The sequence below is a fragment of the Homarus americanus genome, unplaced genomic scaffold (genome assembly GCF_018991925.1).
Source record: "Homarus americanus isolate GMGI-L3 unplaced genomic scaffold, GMGI_Hamer_2.0 scaffold24523, whole genome shotgun sequence".
Taxonomy (NCBI): Eukaryota; Metazoa; Arthropoda; class Malacostraca; order Decapoda; family Nephropidae; genus Homarus; species Homarus americanus.
This window is the reverse complement of record NW_024744357.1, coordinates 4,268,774-4,283,378: the sequence shown is the minus strand read 5'-3', so window position 1 is coordinate 4,283,378 and position 14,605 is coordinate 4,268,774. Positions and strand designations below refer to the sequence as shown.

General features: G+C 38.1%; 1 long non-coding RNA gene across 2 annotated transcripts; it reads right to left on the bottom strand.

The window, feature by feature from the left end:
• Positions 1-1,577: 1,577 nt before the first annotated feature.
• Positions 1,578-12,965, bottom strand: LOC121877709. 2 transcript variants are annotated; one of them, XR_006091042.1, is made up of 3 exons: positions 12,832-12,965; positions 11,956-12,032; positions 1,578-1,617 (listed from the first exon to the last, which is right to left on the bottom strand). It is a non-coding gene; the product is annotated as an uncharacterized LOC121877709 (long non-coding RNA). The 2 variants fall into 2 exon arrangements; XR_006091041.1 differs by having other exon boundaries at positions 1,579-1,617; positions 11,917-12,032.
• Between the last annotated feature and the right edge of the window lie 1,640 nt (positions 12,966-14,605).

Below are 14,605 nucleotides of genomic sequence, written 5' to 3'. Positions count from 1 at the left end.
GTCTAGAAAAACGTAATGGTAATGTTACCATTTCTGTAATGTCCAGCTGGGTACCGGAAACGCCTGAGAGATTGGTGTCAGTAGGTCGAATTGGAAATTCTCGGTGAGGGATCTTCGTTGTAGTTCTTTATAGGAGGCTAATAAGATTACATTTGCACACTCACCCGTATCGACGTCTAAGGCAACATTGACTTCCCCAATCCTCACTGGAACAGATAACACTTCCGCTTTGTTCAGCGCCGCTATTAACGAGGCTGCAACAGAAGTGTTGGTGTGTGGTGGTACTGGTGTGCCTATCCTACGTCATTCTGGGAAAGTCGCTGGTCTTCCCTCAACTTCCTATGATAGCGACGACGCAGTGTTCGCTGTTGTGTTACCCGGGGTAAACTAATATCCCATATCCCGACATCTTTGAAGAACCTGACATTCTTCTGAGTTATGGGAGGCAGACTGGTGATACTCTCACCACATATCAGCTTTCTGTTCTGTATCAGACTTGGTCTGAGCAGCTGCTGACTAAGTCTTGGGTGGTACTTGTCTCTGTCGTGGATTAGTGGGAAGGGTTGTTTGGTTTTGGGGTTTGACTCCACCTTGCTGGAGCTGGTAACAAAAGTCAACAGTACATACTAAAGGTTGCTTGACTTTTGTGCCAGACATACTGACTCACTAACACACTGACACACTTACCGACTGGATGATACAGTGACAATGCCCCCCCCCCCCTTCCCCTAGAAAACTAACAAACATTTCATAAATCGAGGCTTACACACTGTTATGCGTGGCGTAATGTACAGTGGTGCGCAACTCTGTGCATAGTGAAATATTTGTTAGGCATATTACCCTCAAGTTATGTGTAATTGTGTGTGAGCAGGGCTGGTACTTGATAAACAAAAAATTTGTATATAATACGTATGTAGGTATTTTTACAGCTTAATGTGGGGAGTTGATTAATATTAGTATTTGGTTTGTAGTCCCCTTGAGTATGGAGTGATGTGAGTCATTGGCTGGCTTTGGGAGGTGGAAGGACGTTGAGTTTGTCTGTGGTGGATACCTTTTCAAATCGGGTTTAGTTGGGTATCATATTCAATGCTGCTCTATTATTATTCATGGTGTGTAAATTACAATCAATTATTGTGTTATAAGGTGGTGGTTTATTGTTTATTCATGGTGCCAATAGTAGTGGTTTATTGTTTATTCATGGTGCCAATAGTAGTGGTTTATTGTTTATTCATGATGCCAATAGTGGTGGTTTATGTCTATTCTTTATTCTCTTGATTTAATTTATCTTATGGAACCTACACACTTATGGTATTTTTTTTATTTAAATCTTTTAATGTGTATAATTCCAAATCTTCACTACATACATACATAAAATGCTAGAGACAGGGGGAAGGAGGTTCAGGGGAAGGATAAAGGGAGAATTGAAGTGAATTAGAGAAGGAGAGAACAGGTGCCGAGGCTAAACACCGCTTGCGTGAGGGAGCTTAAGTTGGAGGCAGCAGCAACTCGCCTGGACGCGGCAGGACAGAGTCAGGTTAGCGTCAGGTCAAGCGTCAGGTGCGTGTTGGGTTGGGCCATGGTTTCTCAGTGCTTGGTCGGCAAATCTTCACTCCTGAACTGTTGGGATAAATTGAGGGCTGTAACTCTCGACAGGAGCTGCCATGCACAGGCCAACCGGCCTATAAGAACATAAGAACATAAGAATGGAGGAAACTGCAGCGGGCCTATTGGCCCATACTGGGCAGTCCCGTTTACACCCAACCCCTATTGCTCATATGAGCATCCAACCTATGTTTGAAGCAATTCAGCGTATTAGAGTTAATGATGATATTTGGTAACTTGTTCCATTCATCCACTACGCTGTTTCCAAACCAGTATTTACCTATTTCACGCCTAAATCTAAATTTGTCTAATTTAAAACCATTGTTACGAGTTCGCTCCTGGTTGGATAATTTGAGTACCTTTGTAATGTCCCCTTTGTTTAGCCCTGCCTTCCACTTATACACCTCTATCAGGTCGCCCCTCGCTCTACGTCTCTCAAGGGAGTGCAAATTAAGATGCTTTAACCTGTCTCTATACTCAAGGTTCCTGATGCGGGATTAGTCATTCTCCTCTGAATTCTTTCCAAGGATTCTATATCCATTCTGTAATACGGTGACCAGAACTGAACTGCGTAATCCAGGTGTGGTCTCACAAGAGCAAGATACAGTTTTAGGATGACCTCGCTAGTCTTGTAACTAACACTCCTTTGTATGAACCCAAGTACTTTATTAGCCTTGTTACGAGCAAAAACACATTGTTTACTTGGCTTAAGGTTCCTACTTATCATTACTCCTAAATCTCTCTCGCAGTCGGATTTCTCTATGGCATCGTTGTTCATCTGGTATCTGGTTTCCCTGTTTACATCTCCTATACTGAGTACTTTACATTTGTCGACGTTGAATTTCATCTGCCATTTTTCAGACCATTCGAAAAATTTGTTTAGATCTTCCTGTAGTTTTGCCGAGTCCTCATCAGATTTGATAACACATCCTATTTTAGTGTCATCAGCAAATTTACTTATGTTGCTGTCTATGCCGATATCTATGTCGTTTATGTATATAATAAACAATAATGGTCCAAGTACTGAGCCTTGGGGAACTCCACTTGTGACGTTGCTCCAATGGGACTTAGTGCCGTTAATGCTCACTGCTGTTTCCTGTCCTGTAACCACGCCCTAATCCATTTAAGGATGTCACCTTTGATGCCATGAGCTTCTACCTTTCTAATTAGTCTTTCGTGGGGGACTCTGTCGAAGGCTTTGCTAAAGTCGAGATATACCACATCATAATTGTGCCCCTCGTCCACCGATTCGAAAACTGATGAAAAGAATGTTAATAGATTAGTTAGGCAAGAACGTCCGCTTGTGAAGCCATGCTGGGAATCATTGATCAATCGTGCTTCTCCAGGTGATTTCGAATAGAGTTTGAAATGATTGCTTCCAGTAATTTGCCTACTATTGATGTTAGACTGATTGGCGGTAGTTAGAGGATAGTGATCTATCCCCCTTCTTGAAAATCGGTATTACATTCGCTATCCTCCAGGATTCTGGAACTACACCTGTTTTTAAGGACATGTTAAACAACTTTGCTAAGGGCATACTTCCTTACATTCCTTTAATACTCTGGCAAATATCTCATCGGGACCAGGTGACTTATTAGGCTTTAATTTGTCTATTTGCTTACTAACATCGTTACTAGTCACTACTATCTCACTTAATTTGTTTTCTTCACTATCTCTGAATAGAGTCGGTGCCTCGGGTATCATGTTTAAATTTTCGGTGGTGAAAACTGTTGAAAAATATTTATTCAAATTATTGCTCATTTCTCCATCGTTATCAGTGAGCTTCGCCGGAGTCTGACCGTATTGGTCCAATCTTTTCTCGTGTTTTAGTTTGATACATTTGGTAGAATCCTTTGGGGTTTGTCTTCGCCTCCCTTGCTATCCTTACCTCATTATTCCTCTTTGCTTTCCTTATCTCGGTTTTAACCCTACTCGCCAATACCCTATAATAGTCCCGGAGGTGAATTTCGCCACGATTTATCCTTCTACCTATAGCCTTCCTTTGGCCAATGATGTTTCTTTAAATAATTATTTATCCATTTAGGGTCATTGTCTGATCTGAGTTTTGTATGGTATGTTCTGCCTTTGTGCATTAAGTAACTCACTATTTAAATTGTCGTGGAACTCGGCAATCTCAGATCTCGTTATCAGGTCGATGTCATCTGTCAGGTTCACGGCCAAGCGCGACACCCCCTCTCTCAGCTGCCTCTTTAAACTGTCAAAGTTTGCCCTTCTGAAATCTGGTACTTTAGTGGAATTTTCCTTGCAGACTCCTTATTTTCTTATGTTCTTATGTTCTTATTTAATCTAGGACTAAGGTGTGCTGAGTTGCCAACTTGTTCATTTTTTTGTTATGCCATATGTGCCCTCATTCGTATATTAATCTTCAACGTAATTCAAGTTGATAAGTTATGGCATAACAGCACACACACTTGCACACACACACACTCTTTTCTGTATATTTTTTTTCAATCATATCATAGACAGTAATAAATGTTGTTCACTGTTGATTATAGTGATCAAGATTACCTGATGGTCTTGAAGCACGAGCTGGGAACGTATTTCTTCATCTGATTGTAAAACTCTCAGGTAATGATTTCATTCACCTGGGAACCACCGTGTTCCTTGACGATAAAATGTTTTTTTTTCACACACTTGCGGTTAGGTTGGGTTAGGTTAGGTTGGGTTAGGTTAGTTTAGGTTAGGTTAGTTTAGATTATGTTGTTACACTCGTCTACAATATAATTAGCATGTCAATATAAAAATGTGTTTAGTAATAATTATCATAACTTTGAATATAAAATATCAGACGTATAATAATTGATAAAATAAACTTCAAACATTATCAAGAAATAATAACTAAATATTTTATATTAATTCATTAAATAAAACACAATATAATACGTATATATTTTTATTTAATCTTGATTTTCAGTCATACATTGGGTCCGCTTTGGTGACATCACTTTTATTGAGCTCAGTCAAAATGTTGGGTTCGGTCCGTTTTGGTGACATCACTTTTATTGAGCTCAGTCAAAATGTTGGGTTCGGTCCGTTTTGGTGACATCATTTATTGAGCTCAGTCATGGAGATACGTTGAGTTTTGACGACATATACTTTATTTTCGGCCTGAAAGTATAGTTTGTTGCCGTAATAATCTATATTGCAGAGGTACTTAGTCAGAATATTTTACCCCATAATAAGGTCAATACCACGGATCGACAGGTCTCTGAGCCAGCCGCCGTGTATAAACGTGTTGGGGCCCACTTTTATCCTAACTTTTTCTGGAGCAACACATAACCTCAACTTATTTTTCCAACAATTTTTGGAAATGAAAAAATCGGATGCACCGGAGTCGATGAGGATATTGAGTGAGGGCTCTTCCAGCGCTTCATTTGCGTGAGCCTTGAAAATGTAAAGACTATCTTGGATGGTGGAGGGACATTTCAGCATTTTGAGATTGGTGAAATATAAGGTAGAGAATTTTTTGTTGAAAGTTTGGATGATACGTTTATCACGGAGGGTGCTGTTGTCCAAGAGCATTCCTGTGGGTAATCGTTTGGCTTCTGGCGGCTGGATTAAAATGGTGCAGGTGAAAGCCACACCTTTTTCAAATTTGACCACCATGTCTTTCACCACATAAAACTGGACAGGTATAGTCTCAATAAAATTGACTAAATTTTATGAAACTGTATGATGAACGTACTGTAGAATATCAAGGTTGACAGCCATTTGGTAATCCATCAAAAACGTGGTACAGCCTGAATCCACAAACAGTGTACACGGGCGGTTGTTGATAAGAGCGTCAACTCGATTTAAGTCACGGAGTTGTACACTTGGCTAATAAGCAAGGTTAGGCCATCGTGTTTCCCGTGGGGGCGGGTTCAAGAACAATGTCAGAGTACCACCTACAGACACTTGAGGACGTCGGCTCAGCATTAGCTTCTTCATACGACAAGCTACTCGCTTACTCCTCCTGACCCCGAGAGGAGGGACTTTCCTTGACCGTAACTGTTTAGACGAAGTTGTAATAACCATAATTATGTTAACGTTGAATATATATAAATATATATAATTATATATTTAGATAAACAGACGTGAACACGATTAACACAACGAGAATATGTGCAAATACAGGCTAATTGGAACATTTGACAGTGGTGGTGATGTTGATAATGAGTAGAAGTGGTGTACAGGACAGTGGTGAGTGCAGTAGTAGTGATGTTGATAATAATATAGTGGTGATGTGACAGTAGTGGTGATGTGTTACAGTAGTGGTGATGTTGATAATGTTATGGTGTGATGTGACAGAGTAGTGATGTTGATAATGATATAGTGGTGTGATGTGTGACAGTAGTGGTGATGTTGATAATGTTATAGTGAGATGCAGTGGGTGATGTTGATAATGTTATAGTGGTGTGATGTGACAGAGGATGTTATAGTAGTGGTGACAGTAGTAGTGATGTTGATAATGTTATAGGGGTGATGTGTGACAGTAGTGGTGATGTTGATAATGTTATAGTGGTGTGATGTACAGTAGTGTTGATGTTGATAATGTTATAGTGGGTGATGTGTGACAGTAGTGGTGATGTTATAGTAGATGTGACAGTAGTAGTGATGTTGATAATGTTGTATGGGTATGTGTGACAGTAGTGGTGATGTTGATAATGTTATAGTGGTGTGATGTGTGACAGTAGTGGTGATGTTGATATTATAGTGGTGTGATGTGACAGTAGTGTTGATGTTGATAATGTTATAGTGGTGTGATGTGTGACAGTAGTGGTGATGTTATAGTAGTGATGTGACAGTAGTAGTGATGTTGATAATGTTATAGTGGTGATATGTGACAGTAGTGGTGATGTAATGTTTAGTGATGAGATGATGTTGATAATGTTATAGTGGTGATGTGACAGTAGTGGTGATGTTGATAATGTTATATTGTGATGTGACAGTAGTGGTGATGTTGATAATGTTATAATGGTGTGATGTGTGACAGTAGTGGTGATGTTGATAATGTTATAGTGGTGATATGTGGACAGTAGTGGTGATGTTGATAATGTTATAGTGGTGATGTGACAGTAGTGGTGATGTTGATAATGTTATAGTGGTGTGATGTGTGACAGTAGTGGTGATGTTGATAATGTTATAGTGGTGGATGACAGTAGTGGTGATGTTGATAATGTTATAATGGTGTGATGCATAGTGGTGATGTTGATAATATTAGTGGTGTGATGTGTGACAGTAGTGGTGATGTTGATAATGTTATAGGTGTGATGTGACAGGGTGATGTTGATAATGTTATAGTGGTGTGATGTGTGACAGTAGTGGTGATGTTGATAATGTTATAGTGGTGTGATGTGTGACAGTAGTGGTGATGTTGATAATGTTATAGCGGTGTGATGTGTGACAGTAGTGGTGATGTTGATAATGTTATAATGGTGTGATGTGTGACAGTAGTGGTGATGTTGATAATGTTATAGTGGTGATATGTGTGACAGTAGTGGTGATGTTGATAATGTTATAGTGGTGTGATGTGTGACAGTAGTGGTGATGTTGATAATGTTATAGTGGTGTGATGTGTGACAGTAGTGGTGATGTTGATAATGTTATAGTGGTGTGATGTGTGACAGTAGTGGAGATGTTGATAATGTTATAGTGGTGTGATGTGTGGCAGTAGTGGTGATGTGTGACAGTAGTGGTGATGTTGATAATGTTATAGTGGTGAGATGTGTGACAGTAGTGGTGATGTTGATAATGTTATAGTGGTGTGATGTGATGGTGACCGTAGGTGATATAGGTGTGACAGTAGTGGTGATGTTGATAATGTTATAGTGGTGTGATGTGTGACAGTAGTGGTGATGTTGATAATGTTGTAGTGGTGTGATGTGTAACAGTAGTGGTGATGTTGATAATGTTATAGTGGTGTGATGTGTGACAGTAGTGGTGATGTTGATAATGTTATAGTGGTGTGATGTGTGACAGTAGTGGTGATGTTATAGTGGTGTGATGTGTGACAGTAGTGGTGATGTTGATAATGTTATAGTGGTGTGATGTGTGACCGTAGTGGTGATGTTGAAAATGTTATAGTGGTGTGATGTGTGACCGTAGTGGTGATGTTATAGTGGTGCGATGTGTGACAGTAGTGGTGATATTGATACTGTTATAGTGGTGTGATGCGTGACAGTAGTGGTGATGTTATAGTGGTGTGATGTGTGACAGTAGTGGTGATATTGATACTGTTATAGTGGTGTGATGCGTGACAGTAGTGGTGATGTTATAGTGATGTGATGTGTGGCGGTAGTGGTGATGTTATAGTGGTGTAATGTGTAACAGTAGTGGTGATGTTGATACTGTTATAGTTTTGTCCTATGCTCGTGTCAGAGTGTTATTGTATCAGAATGTCACTTTATACGAGTATATATGTGACTATGTGTAACTTCCAACTGGACTTTACCAAAGAAAACCGCGGACACACACACACACACACACACACACACACACACACACACACACACACACACACACACACACACACACCTTCCTGGTCACATCTTGTCCCACCTTAATGAGGAAATAATTGGAATAAAGGTTTGTATTTAATTGTTGTCTCAGGTGTATAATAATTCGCTCGTTGAAGTGTTGGAGTGTATGTCTGTTTGTGTGTATATTAATGTAGAGAGAATTGCTGTTAACTTGGCAGATAGATAGATAGAAAGATACTCAAAATACTCAAACATATTTAGCTGGAATCTTAAAAAAAATACTATCTCACTTTCTGCTCATCACACTAGGCAACAACTTAAAAAAGAAATCCGTAACGTGGTTCAGAGCAGCTTCCTTTCGGTAATTTTGAGGTGCTGGTTTCAAATCTGTCAATAAAAATTCTCTGGTACGCATAGTTTATTTTTTATACCCAAAACTATATCTTACAAATAGTATTTTTCCTTTTATTTGTGTTACTTTTTCCACTTCATCACATTAAATTCAATAAAGAATGAAAACAATCATAAGAAGACACAACAAGTATTAAATTAGGCATTTGTTATTTTATTTAATCCTTTCATGTGTTATATTGTCCTCGGATTGTTAAAACCAGTAACCAGTAATAAGAGTGCGGAGGTCATATTGCAACTATATCTTGCGTTAGTCAGGCCGCACCTCGATTATGCTGTTCAGTTCTGGTGCCCTTATTATAGAATGGATATCAATTGAGTGGAGTCGGTGCAGCGAAGAATGACGAAAATGATTCCGGGACTTAGAAACCTTCCATATCAAGATAGGTTAAAGAAACTAAATTTGCATTCCCTAGAAAGACGAAGAGTGCGGGGAGATATGATAGAAGTATTTAAGTGGGTGAAAGGAAACAATAAAAGAGATATAGATAAAGTTCTTTTAATATCCGAGCAGAAAACAGCAATATTTCGTGAACCATCCTTGAAGGGGTCGCAGGTATCCGGCGTTGCGGGGCCAGAAGTAACGGTAGTTAATCGCCGATTTCGCACCGGGAGACGCTAACCAAAAGAATGTCTGCCACAGCAAATATAGTCACAACTGTGTACTAGAGTGAGGTTAAGGACAACATTTCCTCCCACTTGCTGTTCAGTATTGCTAACCTTGCATTTAATATATCCCTACCAACACAAGTATCTATATTCCTACACTACATATACTGTACACATGTATAATAAAAATGTTACGTGACTGACATTTTGTATTGCCATATTTTAAACCAGCACCACAAAATTAATAAAGTGCAGCGTATTTGATCCATGTTACCGAACCCTTGTCCTAGTTGATGATCATTAACTGCTACATAACTTTGACCATACATAAGTAGACTCTGTAACTTAAAATTAACTGTACGATTATGTAAATGGTTCAGTAAATTCAGCTCATGTAACTGATTCTGTAATATTTATGGCTTTAATCAGGGAAACTTAATATTTTATTGAACAAATGTTTAACTTTTGTCTGATCGGCAAAATGTGATGTGATTTGCATGGTAATTTGAACTCATACGTTATTGAAGGTAATCTTTATATGTAGGAAAGCAATTCAATCTTATTTATTTGGATTATACATACACAGTGATTAAGTACTTTTAATTATACATATTCATAAAGAAAACTAACGTAATGTAACGTAAAGTCAGGGAAGGGGGAAGTGATCGATGATATTGAGGAAATAAGCAAAGCATTAAACAGCTACTTATTATCAGTTTTCACAGAAGAAATTCACGAGGAAATTCCAGAGGTGGAACTGATACTTAGGAGAAATGAAGAAGAGAAATTAAAGAATATCAATATCAGAAAAGAGGATGTTCTTAAGAAGATAAATAAATTAAAGAAGACAAAATCCCCAGGGCCGGATGAAATTTCCCTAGAGTTTTGAAAGTGTAAGGAACAGATTAGCGGACTCCTCATAAATTTATTTACAAAATCATTAGACACGGGAGTTGTGCCAGACTTGTGGAAACAGGCAAATGTAGTACCCATATTCAAAAAGGGAGACAGAGCATCAGCGTCAAATTACCTGCCGATTAGTTTGACGTCAGTAGTGGGGAAATTTCTTGAATCAATTATAGCAGAGAGCATCCGATGGCATTTAGAGAAAAACAAATTAATCTACGACTCTCAACATGGATTTACAAAGGGAAAATCTTGTCTAACAAATCTGCTGATGTTTTTTAGGAAAGTTTTCGAGGTAGTAGATAATGAGGGAAATTACCATGTTATTTACTTAGACTTTAACAAAGCGTTTGACAGAGAACATAAGAAAATAAGGAGTCTGCAATAGGCCGGTTGGCCTGTGGATGGCAGCTCCTGTCGAGAGTTACTACCACTCTCTATCATCCATGAATCTATCTAGCCTCCTTTTGAAACTTTCCAACGTTCCAGCACTTACTACAAAGTTGCTAAGCTTGTTCCACTCGTCCACCACCCTATATGTGAACCAGTTCCTTCCTATCTCCTTCCTAAACCTAAACTTATCCAACTTAAATCCGTTGCTACGAGTCCTATCCTGCTCGGATATTATAAGAACTTTATCTATATCCCCTTTATTGATTCCTTTCAAACACTTAAATACTTCTATCATATCTCCTCGCACTCTTCGTCTTTCTAGGGAATGACGAAAATGATTCCTGGACTTAGAAACATAAGAACATAAGAATGGAGGAAACTGCAGCGGGCCTATTGGCCCATACTGGGCAGCCCCGTTTACACCCAACCCCTTCCATATCAAGATGGATTAAAGAAACTAAACTTGCATTCCCTAGAAAGACGAAGAGTGCTGGGAGATATGATAGAAGTATTTAAGTGGGTGAAAGGAATCAATAAAGGAGATATAGATAAAGTTGTTATAATATCCGAGCAGGATAGGACTCGTAGCAACGGATTTAAGTTGGATAACTTTAGGTTTAGGAGGGAGATAGGAAGGAACTGGTTCACAAATAGGGTGGTTGACGAGTGGAACAAGCTTAGCAACTTTGTAGTAAGTGCTGGAACGTTGGAAAGTTTCAAAAGGAGGCTAGATAGATTCATGGATGATAGAGAGTGGTAGTAACTCTCGACAGGAGCTGCCATGCGTAGGCCAACCGGCATATTGCAGACTCCTTATTTTCTTATGTTCTTATGTGTTCTTATGTAACGTAACGTAACGTCACGTGACGTGAGATGACATAGTTAAACTTCGGTTATGTTTAGATAGTAAATGAAGTCTTAAATTAAATAACCAATTTAACCATAATAAAAAATAACAGTACAATAATAATAATAAAAAAAAATACTTTCCTTGTTACAAATGTGTGTGCATATAACACACACACACACACACACACACACATGAAACTGGACCCCCAAAAAATTATCACCAAAACATGTATGGTATCAAGATCAAGTATAAAAGTATTTATACCATAATTTACGTAATGAGTGAATATTTTTTCCCTCTCTGTCAGCGATTAATTGATTATAATCGTGTTTGGGAAAGTTAATACAATTGATCAGATTAATTCTCTCTCTCTCTCTCTCTCTCTCTCTCTCTCTCTCTCTCTCTCTCTCTCTCTCAGCACAGTGGTCACAAGTCGCGGTCATTGTTACACCGCCATACAACGGGCCGCCGCTGACCTTACCATGATCCTCCACTTATTAATCCCCCAGAGAACGACGCTCCTAACGCCCGTATTATTAAACAGCATCTTCCCTCTCTGACGAAGAGTCTTCTTGAAGGGATTGTTCTTTCAAGCGATATTTTTAATTGCTCGAACCTCTTCCCCTTCGTGTGGGACCAAGTAGGGTAATACTGTCCACTTACCTGATGCATTACGGGTCGTCTTACTCTGTGTTTGTTTACCTTCGTTGGCGCTAAAATTAAGAGTTCGGTGGCTCTCATCATGGACATTTGTTCCTCCCAATCATCAAGGGCAAGTCCTATATCGAAGAGAGAACGTGATTTATTAGTCCATTTGATTGGGGAGGAAAAGATTTTACAAAATAAAAATACTTGTGGAAAGCCTGTGAGTCACAAACACGGGAACTAAAAATTTTCTATGGTTTCCAATGTAATTTTCAAATATAACTAATGTACAGTAATGTATAAAATAATAGGAAATGGCTTTTAAGTGCTGATATGCCTTATTATATTGTCATAGGTTAAAAATTGTGGTTTTCAGAGAAAGCAAATTTATAAACGCCACAATTTCAATATGTTTTATAGTGAGACGGTCTTGCTTATGGCAAATGTTTTAAAAAGTTTTATAAGTTAAAGTTGAGTTAACTTAACCTAACCTAGCATAACTTATCACATGTCGTGGGCAAACTTATTATTACTGAGACGGGGGAAGCTGCTGTGAAGTCCTCTATATTAGCCAAAATATTGTATCATATATGCTTAAGTCACATCATCATTAAATAATCAAACTCCATCTCCCAGTGAACTACCTTTATTATGCACCTAATTCAGTCAAATCTAAGTTTACCAAAACCAAATACTGTAATTGGTGACAAAAATTAGAGCCTGCAGTATTTCACATTCTATATCATGATCCACTGTATCAAAGGTGTTTTTGTATGTAATGTTACCATCCTTGTAACAATGTCCTCCCAGTGAAATTTGCCTCTATCCATTTTAATATTTCTAGGCAAGAATCTTGCAATTTTATATTTTCCAGACAGAAACTCACTTATAAAACTGTTAAAAAGTTTAATAAATTACCTTAAATGTGCTTACCTGGTTAGTACCAGCGTTAGTAACATGAGATGACTCCAGCAGCTTGCATTTGGCAATGACAGGAAGCACAGCTTTTGCAGATGCCATAATATGACAGGAAGCACAGCTTTTGCAGATGTCATAATATGGGCCGCACAACCAATAATGTAAAAATATGGATTTATAAAATTTCTTATAATTGTTTCTTTGTACATTAATCGTATTTACTATAAATATTCAATAAAACTAACAAAATAATTATGAAGAGGGTGACGAAGATCAGCTACAAGTTTCCTCTTCAAATTTCAGTAATTTTAGTTCGTTTTCCCGCCACCACACTCCTCCATGCGCTGCAGTAAAAGGTCCTTCGCGTCAATCTCTCCCTCACCATAAAAACACTTCAAAGCTGTTTCATACACTGCGTTACTTTATAATTATACTCTTATAACAAAATCGATATCATTATTTAATAGGAAAACGTGTTATTGTGTATTTATTTTATAACGAGTGTGGGTTATAGGTCAGGCCAGGCAGGTAATGATAAGTGAGGTTATTTGGGTTTAACCATCTCATTAAGTGTGACAGGTACAGGTGGGCTGGTTAGTCTTTATAGACTAACAGTTCTTACGAATATAGAATGGAGGAAACTGCAGCGGGCCTATTGGCCCAGACTGGGCAGTCCCGTTTACACCCAACCCCGATCGTTCATATATCTATCCAACCTATGTTTGAAGCGGGGCCCGGACAAAAGCCCCCAAGGACAAAAGCCCCCGAGGACAAAAGCCCCTGGGACAAAAGCCCCTAGGACAAAGCCCCTCAGTAAAAGTGCAACATAGTACAGAAGCCCCCTGTTTTTATGTTAAAAAAAGGGTCATTAGAAATATTAAAAATATATAGATTTAGATGTGAAATTATTACAATTTAAATAATTAGAATATTATAACTCTTTCACTTTTGATATAGAACATTATTAACAAAAATAGAAAAGAAAAAAGACGATACATTTTACCTTCATGTTCATTCTGTATTTACTGAGGTGACCCGAGGGCCCAGTGAGGTCACTGAATGTCAGGGGAGTAATTACCCCAGTAGACAAAACATACGTCATTACAGATTTAATAAACATTCCTTGTATACTTCTTTATAACTATAACAGAATTCCCGAAGGTTAGGTTAGGTTAGGTTAGATTAGATTAGATTAGATTAGGTTAGGTTAGGTTAGGTTAGAGAAGTTTTTATAAACTGTAAAAAATAAATTATTTTAAAAATTCTTATTATTTCTCCTGGCGGACTTTTATCCTTGGGGGCCTTTATCGTACAGTTGGGTGTAAACGGGACAGCCCAGTATGGACCAACAGACCCGCTGCAGTTTCCTCCATTCTTATGTTCTTTTCATATTTAAGTAAATCATCTTCACTGTAAAATATGTATATACTTATAATATAATGTAAAAAAACAATAAATATAAATAAAATAAATAACGAAGTGAAAACCGCGTTAACGTTCTGATATGTTCATATTATTCCAGATGATACTAAATGTTACATAATACTTCCTTGAGATAAATGTACAGTATATATATCAGGTGCCTACAAGAGAGCTCAGGTTCTCAACTGACTCAGCCATGTTAATATTGTTATTATTATCCACTCTATATCTGTGTTTTTCTGGTTGAGTAAACTGTTTCAATATCAAACTCAAGAAAACACTCGTCTGTAAATATGAGTCGTGGATGAGTAAAACAAGTTACCAAATTTCATCATTAACTGAAGAAGTTATTTGTTTAGATTTTTTT